Source organism: Macrobrachium nipponense, chromosome 16 (genome assembly GCF_015104395.2).
Source record: "Macrobrachium nipponense isolate FS-2020 chromosome 16, ASM1510439v2, whole genome shotgun sequence".
In the NCBI taxonomy this organism is placed as follows: domain Eukaryota; kingdom Metazoa; phylum Arthropoda; class Malacostraca; order Decapoda; family Palaemonidae; genus Macrobrachium; species Macrobrachium nipponense.
Window position 1 is genome coordinate 79,954,708 of NC_087209.1, and position 12,500 is coordinate 79,967,207.

A 12,500-nucleotide genomic window follows, 5' to 3' on the forward strand; every position below is an offset into this window, starting at 1 on the left:
ACCTTATTTCTGTGCCTGGATCATTTTCCAGCAACGTGTCTCTGTTGACCTGCAATCAACCGCCTTCCACTTAATTTCTGGACCCATTCGAGGCCCTGTCACCATTAAGGTGTAAATTGCTTACTCACATAATTTAGTGTAAATGTAGTTCAGTTAAACTAAATCTAGGGTTTTAAAAATTTTTTTTCTTCCATTGATACCAGCCTTCTGCCATAGATTTTTTTTGTGTTTCCATTCTCTAGCAAGTCCTTTTAGGAGTGCCAGTAAGGCACTTCCACAGTTTTCAGACACTGAGAACGAGAAAACATAATGTATATATATATCTATTATAGTATATATATATATATAGTAACTATATAATATCTATATATAATATAATAGATATATATCCTAAGATCTAATATTATATATATAGGATACTATATCTCTATATAGGATAGATATTCTATAATATAAAATTATATCTATATATATAAACTATATATATAATGAATAAAGTAAAATAAGTATATATCATATAAAATCTAAATGACTCTAATATAAATCGATTATATAAATAAATAATATAACTTATATATTAAATATATATTAGAATTATTATAAATATAAAATAAAATATCTATCTATATATATAAATATAAAATCAATAAAATATATCTATATATATATAATATATAAATATATTATATATTATAATATAAAATATTATAGTTATATAATAAAAATCTATCATATATATAATATAAATTAAATATATATCATATAAATATAAATAGTATCTAATATATATAAATTATATAATATATCTATATATAAACTAATCTATTATATATATAAATAAAATATATCATATATAGTAATAAAATAATTATATATAATAAACTTATATATATATCTATAAGAATATAATTATATAAATTATAAATTTATATATAAAAAATACTATAAATTATTATATAAAATATAATATTATATATATATAAAATCTAAATAAATTAAATCTAGTTATATATATATAAAATATATATATAGTATATCAAATATATATATGATATATATCAATAATATATCATATAAATATCAATATTATATATAAATATTATATATATATATTATATCAATTATATACTATATATATATCTATATATGTATCCTATATTATATATATAGATGATATATTTAATATAATATATATCTAGATATATATATATATATCTATATATATCATAGATATTATATATGCATTATAGGCTATGATTATATATAGATATATATATCTATATACATAGATATGTATATAATATATAGATATGATAGATATATTATCTATAGAATATATCGAATATATGATATATAAGATCTGATATTAAAACTATTATATAGATATTTCTATTATATATAGATATAGCTTATTGATAATATATATAATAATATATTATATAATATTGATATATTATAGATTATATATCTATATCTATAATATATAATATAGAGTCTATATAAATATATATAGACTATAGTATCATTATATATATCTATATATTAATATCATATATCCTTATATATATATATATCTATAATATATATATATCTATCTATAGATATATAATACTATATATCGACTATTTATATATAAATATAGTATGAGATAGTAATGATATATATACTATAGATATATATAGAAAAATAAATATATTATATATATAGATATATATATATATATATAAAATAAAATCTATACTATTATATTAGGTATATAGACATATAGATATTAAAGCTAAATTAATGATCTATGATATCATATAAGTATCTAGACGAGTATGTATATCAATATATATTTTAGGATCGATACTATATATAGAGAGTAATATAGTATAGATCATTGATAATTATATAGATAATATAGAATTATTAGATATATATGATATATATACATAAGTATACACAACATCATATATATATATATAATATATAATATTATAGATTAATATTAGATAGAATAGTTATATATATTAAAAATAAAACTATATATATTATAATATATATATTTACTCTATAATATTATATATATAATAATATATATATATACACATATATTGTCGAAAATAATGAATGCTGAAGGCAGACATGGCACACAGGGCTAACAAAACAACCAACAATTAAAAATATTAACATTATTTACAAAAAGTATAAAGATCTTCAATGTTTAAATAAGACCCTAGCACCAATGTCACTAGAATAGATCCACTAAGGTTTTTAGTTGTGGAAGGATCTACTTCCCCAGCCTATTCCGACCAGCTCTACAAAATCTGTGAAATAACAAAAATAACGAAATATAACCCTTGCAAGCAAATCAACGGTAAACACGGGTAAAATAAATTAAATTGTGACAATCACACCTCAAAACTAAAATGCGAAAATCACACCCTGAATACGCGATTACATGCCAACAAGAAAATACAATAATATAATTAAAACATCTCTTAACGATTAAAGTAAGGCTAAAAAATATAATGATATACCTATTCAAACAATTACAAAGTTAAAGGTACTACCATAACGAACATAACCTTACAACAAAATTAATATCATTAAGTGGATAAACTTAAAACCCACGTAAATATTTAAGAATATAGAGCCTTAATTTTTAAATGGGATATGAGATTTGGATAATTACTTTGAATAATTAAAGATAATTTGACCTCAAAACCTAAATCACTAAATATGCCACAAACATAGAAGGACTTACGGGGTTTAAGAGGCTATATCCTTAAGTAGTCGATACAGTAGTCTTCTGTCCAAAGAGTGGGGGTAATGATGACGGTTCCCATAAGGGCGAAGACATATAATCCACGATGTTGATGAGGTAGCAAATCGTTGTCGCAGAGCGGGACGAAGAGATTAAGTCACTCCATGGCTGGTTATAAATTCCTTGATAAATTCTTCATTGAAACCAGAAACAGCCAAATTATGTAAATGATGATGAGCAGTTAATATAAGTCCATGGCCAATAACTGCTCCACACTTTATACAATGAGAGTTGTTAAAAGACTGCCTTTTCTCCATCAGTTTTCCTCAAGGTAAATACTCTGCTGATTTTTCTCCAAGGATCTTCAAACTGGAAGATAAAGTAAAACTGGACAGCAGAGCCATCTATTGACAAACAACCTCTAAACTCCCTTGCCTTCTATGTTTTTTTTAAATAAATAGCAAAAGAGGCTAGAGGCAAAATAATAATACATTAATTATACATAAAGGCAATAATAAATTTAAAATCATAGAATGAAATTTATTTCACACTCCAAGGGGGAGATTCAAATTTTTTGATTTTATACAACAAATTTGAATCAAAGAAAAATTAAAAACCATCACCAAAGCTCAATTATTCATGTCTGAAAGGATAGCCTTAGTTTTAGCCATACTATCAACTGCGGCTTTTCTTTAACCTTATTACAAAATATGGGTTCCATATCACATATATCAATATTACCCAGATCATCAGTTTCACAGCAACTCAAAATTGGAATGAGAGACGTAACATGACGTTTTACAAGTTCTCTAGTAGCTCCCTTCAACACTACTGCACCTGTAACTTCATTTATATCATTAACCACAACATCCCTCACTACACCCATTGGATAACTGACCGGTTTCATATTAGACTCTTAAGAGCACCACATCTCCAACTTTAAGCTTATTATGTGTGATGGGTCTATACCTATCCTTATCATTAGTAGCCTGATAAATCAAATCTTTAACAAATTCAGAGTGATACAGATCAATTAACTTCTGTCTAACTTTCCCAAGTTCCCGATAACCATCTACAATATTACCCACATTATTTCTTTTGGCAAGCCAAGCAGGATCATCATCAACATCATGTAACTCAGGAATAATACTAACAGAAGGCAAACTTCGTCCGTGTATCAAAATTTCTGGTGTTATAGGATCAGGAATCTCATTACCCATGGTATCTCTAAGGGCTTCCTTGAAAGCAATGGGATGCATGTTAAGCAAATGTACAGTCTGGCCAACAAAAAACTCAAAATCTCTTAAATATCCAAGACATGCTTCTGTAGAACTGTAGAGCAACTTTTTGTGAGTTTAACACAAGTTTCTACCAACCCTCCCAATTTGTTGCATCCTTTGAAGTACTGTTCAAACTTTATTGGCTTAACATTGTTTTGATGGAAATAGCTCTGAACTTCAGAATCGTTCAAAAAATTGGTGATTAAATTTGCGCCAGCAACTATCTGTGAACCCAAATCAGACAAAAGCTAACTGTGGGATACCACCATATTCAAAGCAATGCATCTGAAGAGAGCGTAAAAATTCCTTGGTTGAGAGATCTAAACAAAGTTTCAAATTAATTGCTCTCGTCCATAAGCTAGTCAAACACAAAAGCCATACTTTACTTTTCTTACCATTTACTTTAACATAGTATGGTCCCCAAATGATCAACAAAAATATAACTACAAATGGAATTTTAGGAGGATTAATTCTAAAATCACGATAACTACTCTGATTCAGTTTAACTGTTCGTCCATTAAATCTTTTACATTGAATGCAACCCTTGAGGATATTCTTAACTACCGAGAAATAATGAGGAATCCAGAATTTTTTTCTCATTTCTGATAACAATGCATACAGTCCCAAATGACCAAACTTCTGATGCATATCCAAAACAATCAAATTAGTTAATTTACTATCTTTGTGTAAGAGAATAGGAAAATGCAAGTAATTATCCTGTTCCATTTGGGACTTTACATCTAACTCGTAAAATACCAAATTTATCCATATAGATATTCAGTTGAGCCACAATATTTGGAACAGCCATAAACCGTTTATCACCACTTTCAAAATAAGCAAAAACTTCAGGAAATCCAAGACCTTGTTCCACCCTAATAACATTCCTGTAGGCTTCAAGATACAAATTTACTTCAGGGTAGTTAAAATTCCCAAACCTCTCAGGATATTTAACCTTCAATTTAAGTTTGATGTTATGAATAAACTTCAAAACACACAAGTTTACTCTAACAAGACGTTTAAAGTCAGAAAATCTATCCAAAGGTATCAAATGCTCTCCTCGATTCCCAGTTTCTGCCTTGCAATCAGAGGGAGCAATACCAATCATAACATTGATTGGGTCAGCCTTTGCTAGAGGGTTAGGAACAATGACCTCCATGATTTCAGGTTTATTAACTTCAGCTGCCAAACATTCATCAGCAAGATTCGGGGGCCCAGTAAAGTAAGTAGTTTTCAACAGTTGCTTATAAGAAACACATCTTGTGATGCAGTCAGCAGGATTCATAACTCCACTAACAATTTGTATTTCACAGGGTTTTCTTCACAGAGTTTTACTTATCTGATTTAAACAATTTAATATGAAAGTGCTGCTTTTGTTCATTTTTTCCAACTTATTCACATAACCATTAATCCAACTCAAAGAAACTAAACTATCTGTGCATAATACCAATTCACAAATATTGACAGGCTTCACACACAAAGGACCAGACAACTCTCTTCAATTCAATCAATGTTTCTGTTCCAAGAAAAATGGCCTGAAATTCTAATGATGGAATACTTTTACCTTCCAACTGCTTATTAACAATTCTGTTTTTAGCCAATACAAAACTTGCCTGCTTTGTCTCAGTATCCTGAATAAAGACTACTACTCCATACATTAGTTTACTACTGTCAGTATAAGCAATCAATCTATAACATCCATTCCTATCTCCAATTACTCTAGGAATAGATAATTCAGGAGTTGAATTCAGCTGCTTTACAATATTACGCCACTCACGGACTTTATTCTCGGGAAGCTTAGTGTCCCAACCAAGTTGCTTATCTATTTGCAATTCATGCATGAAAATACGAGCCCTATTCAAAATGGGACCATTAATATTATAGGGGTCGAAATTTGAAGCAATAGATTTGAGAACAAGTCTCTTAGTATCAGCTGAAATTTCAAGATTTAGCTTTTGTGTCAAAAGGCTATCAGCTTGTCTGTTCCATCTCAAGCCAAACAATTTAACTGTATCTGGAACATTTTCAGGCAAAAGGTCATTAATTTCATCTTGTATATTCTGGTTGTTAGTAACAAACTGTTGTAGTTCAAATTTATATGGTGCAAATATACTATTCAAATGATCAAAGGCAAACTTCAAGTTACCATAATCATTCGCAGTCACAGCACCGTTATCCATGTACATCAAAGCATATATTAGCTTCTTTAATTCTCTAACTGGTTTAGAATCATGTTCAACATCAATCATCAGAATTTTATAAAGAGCAACCATTAACAATGTTGGACTACATCTTAGTCCAAAACTTACCTCATTCTTGTACACTTCAAGAGTAAAGTCTCCCTTACTAACATTCTTAAACCAAAGAAACAAAAGTTTATTCTGATCAACTTCATTTAAAGCTATCTGCAAAAAAGCCTGTTTAAGATCAAAACAAAGCAAATATTGGTCAAATCTTAAATGAAGCAATGCTATAGAAAGTTTCTGGTTAATACAAGGACCCGGCCACATAGCCTGGTTATGACTAATTGAAGATCCATTTTGTCTCTTCTCGCACAAATTTGACAAAAATACCATCCTACATTTGGTGGTTTCACGACTTAACTTAAAAACACCCATATGAGCCATAAAACTATGTTCTGGATGTTCCTGAATAAACTGCTCAAGATTTGGAACTTTTTCAATGATGCCCTGACTTTCTTGCGTCTTGACATTATCATCCATTAACTTGAGATACTCCTTATTTTTGAGGAGTTTCCGTAAATTAGAACTCAAAATTTGTTTAGCAAGGTTAAAATTCCTTCCCAAAAGATGAGCAACTCTGCCATTCCACAACAAAGGCATAATCAACCTACCATCAGTGTTACGGATAGTATTATGGAGCAAATATTTAATTAAGCCTTCATTTATTTCAACCGTGTCATCACACAAATCAATGCTATCCTTATGCAAAATATTAGTACAATGTTCTTCTAGAACTCTAACAGCAGCCCTATCAAGTTCCTCATCTTCAAGAGTACAATCACTACTAATGCAAACATTGGAACTGCTTCCCACAAGGTCACCTTGTCCCAGTGCATCACTGCACGACACCATTGAATATCCCAAACCATCCAACGATAATTCAGCCCCAGGATCCCCAACTTCTCCAACATTAGAACACAAGCTCATTAGCTTATTTGCATGAACAGAAAGATAAGGTAAATTATTAATCATCCTCTCCATATCCCCTGTTAGCATGACTCCCAGCCCTGTTTGGAGATACACAGAAGGATCACAAAGACCAAACCTAACAGTCTTTGCCATGATACAATGAGCAGCATTGGCTCCCAAAACAAAATCAATATTCATTATTTCTTCAGAGTTATCAGTGAGTTCTTCATCAGCTAATATATACCCAGCATTAATAAAACTATTTACAATCTTACTTAAACCTGGATATTTCAAATTAATGTTTATTTCTGGGATGCACATAGCTTGAACTGTGTGAAAATCATCACCAAATTTAATATTTACTTCAATCAGCTTAGCTTGATAAGTCTTTGGGCCATTAAATCCATTGATGATCAATTCAAGGTTTTCTTTAAGAACTTTAAATTTCTGACCCCTTAAACAATGAGCTGAAATAAAAGTAGCCTGACTCCCGCTATCATTAAGCCCTCTAAAGCGTTTACCATTACTAAATTTACAGGAAAATGTAGGCAAAATAGAATTAATACCACAATCACAGTGTAAAAATATCAGGCTATTCAGTGTGTGCTTTGAGTTATCACTTGAAACAGCAGAACTGGCTGTAGGTTTTGATTCCTCAGCTCCCTTAACCAGGTTATTCCCCTTAACATCGGAGGGACACAAGAAGACAAAATGCCAACCTTTACAGAGAAAACAACGTCTTGCAATTTAAATTTACATGAAGACTTATCATGAGCAAGACTTGCGCATTTCACACATCCTTTCAACAAATTTAATTTGTTAATTTTGTCTTTAGCACTTTGATACGAAGAACATTTATTTATAGGATGCTTTTCTTTACCTTTAACATCGCTGCAAACTGTACAAATTTCAAATGGATTAATTTCCTCAAGTAAGGTTACTTTACTGGCCAAATTGATAACATTTGATTTCTTGTGCAATTTTGGAGATGAAACTTTAACATCGGCTCTACTTTTCCTAGCCTTATATGACTGTCTTGCACACGCATATCTTCATTTGCATCAAAAAATCTAGTAACAATTTCATCAAGACCAGGGTGTGTTTGATTAGTTACTTGTATCAGCTGATTTTTGAAAGTATCATTCAAACCTTTCAAGAAAAAATACTGCATCACGTCATCAACAGTTATTTTCAAAGTTTTAAATGCCTCTTGAACTTTCCTAATGTTGCTAATGTACTGAAATGGTTCCGAATCATAACTTAATGTCATGGTAGACATCTGTGAAATAACATTAAACTTCTGAGTTATAGTAGAAGCAAAAGCTGATCGTAAAAGGGCTGTAGCACAAGAGTAAGTTTGTTTATCAGCTTCTAAAGAGTCAATTAAAAAGGAAGCTTTACCCGATATTTGCTGCTTCAATAGCAGCAATTTATCATAATCCGTGTATAAAAACTTACTAACAGTTTCCTCAAATTGTCTTAAAAAAAACTCTAAACTTTCACCTTCTGTACTACAAAACACAGGCAATGGTGCTGTCGGACTCCTTAACAAACTGCGCGAAACCTCAACCAAATTACGGGTGTCTGTGGCAACTGGAGCTTCCAAGATACACAACATTTCAATTATTTTGTCCTTATACTCCTGAATGTTATCATATTCTCTTTCCAGAACAGACTTATCTTCAGTATCTGACCAAGACAACGACAAAATCTTGTTATCCAACACCAGCAATTCATCACGAAACCTTTTCAACTTTAAAATTAACGCAGCCTTTTGAGAAGAAGACAAATCAGCAAAGTCACGTATACTATTATAAGACTTAGTTACTTGAGCCCTAATAACGCCTCTATTAGCTTTCAAAAAACTTAATTCTTTAGCCATTTCAAGTGGTGATAAATAAGTACACTAAACAATATGCAAAATAATGAAAAATTAGTAAAAGAAATTAAGAGCAACAAAACCCCCCCGCTCTGCGACTAAGATCCACCTATGAATTATGCTAACCTAAGACTACTAATCTCAAGTCCCTGTTCGGGCGCCATGTCGAAAATAATGAATGCTGAAGGCAGACATGGCACACAGGGCTAATAAACAACAACAATAAAAATATTAACATTTATTTACAAAAAGTATAAAGATCTTCAATGTTTAAATAAGACCCTAGCACCAATGTCACTAGAATAGATCCACTAAGGTTTTTAGTTGTGGAAGGATCTACTTCCCCAGCCTATTCCGACCAGCTCTACAAAATCTGTGAAATAACAAAAATAACGAAATATAACCCTTGCAAGCAAATCAACGGTAAACACGGGTAAAATAAATTAAATTGTGACAATCACACCTCAAAACTAAAATGCGAAAATCACACCCTGAATACGCGATTACATGCCAACAAGAAAATACAATAATATAATTAAAACATCTCTTAACGTTTAAAGTAAGGCTAAAAAATATAATGATATACCTATTCAAACAATTACAAAGTTAAAGGTACTACCATAACGAACATAACCTTACAACAAAATTAATATCATTAAGTGGATAAACTTAAAACCCACGTAAATATTTAAGAATATAGAGCCTTAATTTTTAAATGGGATATGAGATTTGGATAATTACTTTGAATAATTAAAGATAATTGGACCTCAAAACCTAAATCACTAAATATGCCACAAACATAGAAGGACTTACGGGGTTTAAGAGGCTATATCCTTAAGTAGTCGATACAGTAGTCTTCTGTCCAAAGAGTGGGGGTAATGATGACGGTTCCCATAAGGGCGAAGACATATAATCCACGATGTTGATGAGGTAGCAAATCGTTGTCGCAGAGCGGGACGAAGAGATTAAGTCACTCCATGGCTGGTTATAAATTCCTTGATAAATTCTTCATTGAAACCAGAAACAGCCAAATTATGTAAATGATGATGAGCAGTTAATATAAGTCCATGGCCAATAACTGCTCCACACTTTATACAATGAGAGTTGTTAAAAGACTGCCTTTTCTCCATCAGTTTTCCTCAAGGTAAATACTCTGCTGATTTTTCTCCAAGGATCTTCAAACTGGAAGATAAAGTAAAACTGGACAGCAGAGCCATCTATTGACAAACAACCTCTAAACTCCCTTGCCTTCTATGTTTTTTTAAATAAATAGCAAAAGAGGCTAGAGGCAAAATAATAATACATTAATTATACATAAAGGCAATAATAAATTTAAAATCATAGAATGAAATTTATTTCACACACATATATATAATATATATATATATATATATATATATATATATATATATATATCATTAATATATATATAGATATATATATATTATATATATATATAATATATATATATATATATATATATATATCTATATATATATCTATATATCTATATATATATATATATATATATATATATATATATATATATATATATATATATATATATATATATAGATATATAGATATATATATATATATAGATATATATATATAATATATATATATGTATATATGAATAACTTGATCACGCTTTTTCATTTTTTCCTTCATGGCAAAAAACCTTTATTCTATATATATATATATATATATATATATATATATATATATATATATATATATATATATGTATAGATATATATATATATTGCTTCTAGACTGAAAAATATACCGGGTGTACATTAAAATTATCAATATCAAAACAGGTGTGTTCACTATCTTGACATTTATTATTCACGCATAATGAAAGTTTTGTGCTGCTCTCCGTTTTCATGCGACTGTTTGAATCATTATTCATTTTCCTTTAAAAAGATATTCGACATAGTCCGTACCAAAAAGGAAAGAAACAGGCGCCCCTTAAAGCAGTAAAATAAATAAATAAATAATAAATACAAATCAGGGTATGGAAGCATGAGAAGACCTCCCGCTTTTGACCTGGGAGAGATTGCAGCTTCCGGCCCTGCTGCGATGCGATGGTTAACAAGGGGGCTGGTTTCCATCGAGTGAAATGGGGTGACTTCTTTGTTTTAAAGCCGAATCGTGGTCGAAATAGAAAAGGGACGAGTTGTTGGACAGACTGTTGATCAAGTGCCGCTCCTAAGATTACATTCCTGTGTTGCACTTTAGACTCTCTCCTGGGCTTGTGTTAATCTTGTGCAACTAAATGAACAGTTATTTGTTTGATGATACATTACCAGAGGCCTAATGTGATAACAAGTTAATTGTCAAATCCGTAATGATATAAGGTGCGGCCACATATTGTTCAAGTAGTGGAATAGATTAAAACTCATATGTCTAGAACTAAGAAATAAAATGTTTGAATATTTGCAGAAATAATTAACATTTAGTATAATTTTCAGAATACAGAGACAAACTCCGTCATATAAGACAATTACACGTTTTAGATTTCTTATGCAAACGAATACTGATACTTTTCCCTTTGTTTACACAGCGAACGGAAAATCCTTTAGGGAAATTGTAACTTTATCCGCAAAATCCGTCAGGAATCCAAGTGAAATAGGATTCCAGTCCAGATGTCTTGCCAATCTTTAGCGACCCGGAAATCCCTCCTGGTTTACGAAAGATGTCGGAGAGGAAACAGTCACAGAATATTTACTGAATTCGAGATAAGAAGACATTAAGGCTTCTGTCTCAGACTAATTAGAAAGGACTTAAGCTCCTGTTTACCAGATCTTTTGAAATTCAGTTTATAGGAACACACATGACGTGTATGTATATATATATATATATATATATATATATATATATATATATATATATATATATATATATATATATATATATATATATATCATTCGAGCTACAAATGTCCTTTAATATCTAAATTCACTCTACCTCGGAATTTATATATTTTCATATATGTACAGAAGGGGAATTTTTTAGTTGATAATAATTTCGTCCCCCCATGGGATCGAACCACCGTCCAAGTGGACGGGAGCGAAATCAGGACAGACAGTGACGCTATCCAATCAGCCAACAGAGTCTCTGTTGGCTGATTGGATAGCGTCACTGTCTGTCCTGGTTTCGTTCCCGTCCACTTGGACGGTGGTTCGATCCCATGGGGGGACGAAATTATTATCAACTAAAAAATTCCCTTTCGGTACATATATGAAAATATATCAATTCCGAGGTAGAGTGAATTTAGATATTAAAGAACATTTGTAGTTCGAATTATATATATGAATCACGGTCTGATGTGATAATTATTCATATATATATATATATATATATATATATATATATATATATATATATATATATATATATATATATAAGATCAATAATAACAATTCGATAGTTCGTCA

At 30.2% G+C, this 12,500-nt stretch overlaps 1 long non-coding RNA gene across 1 annotated transcript; it reads right to left on the minus strand.

The window, feature by feature from the left end:
* Positions 1–9,280: 9,280 nt before the first annotated feature.
* On the minus strand, positions 9,281–10,418 carry LOC135195479 (uncharacterized). Its single transcript, XR_010310150.1, has 2 exons — positions 9,871–10,418; positions 9,281–9,430 (listed from the first exon to the last, which is right to left on the minus strand). It is a non-coding gene; the product is annotated as an uncharacterized LOC135195479 (long non-coding RNA).
* Positions 10,419–12,500: the final 2,082 nt, after the last annotated feature.